Source organism: Haplochromis burtoni, unplaced genomic scaffold (genome assembly GCF_018398535.1).
Source record: "Haplochromis burtoni strain Fernald_Lab_line unplaced genomic scaffold, NCSU_Asbu1 Contig_241, whole genome shotgun sequence".
Taxonomy (NCBI): Eukaryota; Metazoa; Chordata; class Actinopteri; order Cichliformes; family Cichlidae; genus Haplochromis; species Haplochromis burtoni.
In genome coordinates this window covers 529,970-530,687 of record NW_024582602.1, presented here as the reverse complement: position 1 = coordinate 530,687, position 718 = coordinate 529,970, and positions in this window count along the sequence as shown.

Here is a 718-nt window from a genome sequence, read left to right as displayed (position 1 = left end):
TTCTGATTCTTTAGTTACCATGTTTTGAATATTAGGGTTTTGTTCTCAGGTTTTGTGTTCTTGTGTTTAACGTAGTGTAGCGTCCCTCCGGCACAAGACAGAGACGATCGGTGCTCCGGTTACCGGTGTTTATTAAGAATAGTAATACAGGCTACTGTGGGCCGTAGTCAACGCCAAAACAACAAGGAAAAGCGCACTCTCTTTTTTGCACACACACCCACAACAACATTCTCTAACACCCGCCCCCCCAAACACTCTCAGCCAACCACACACATGCTCTCCTCCAGACTCTCTGTCATTGGTTGTTGATCTGATTGACAAGCCAACCGGCCTCTAGACTACTACACATTCAAGGACAATCACCATGCTGCCGGTGTGGTCCAACTATGCCATAAGTGAGTGGCAATTCTGAACAGAAAACACTGATAACCAGTGATGGGAATAATGGCGTTACAGGTAACAGCGTTACAGGTAACAGCGTTACAACTAATTACTATTCCTATCGTTACAACGCCGTTACTGTTACTAACAAGAAAATGCGGTGCAGTCGCGTTACTATTTTTCAACAAACAGACGGTTGAAGCTGTGTTCAGGTTACCACAGCTTATATCAGTTGCATGGAAGTAGCTGTAAGTAATCTGGACACTACAGCTTTAAGCAGCTGCATGCTCCCGTGGACGGCAGTCACTTTCTGGTAGACAAATCACTTTTTGGCACA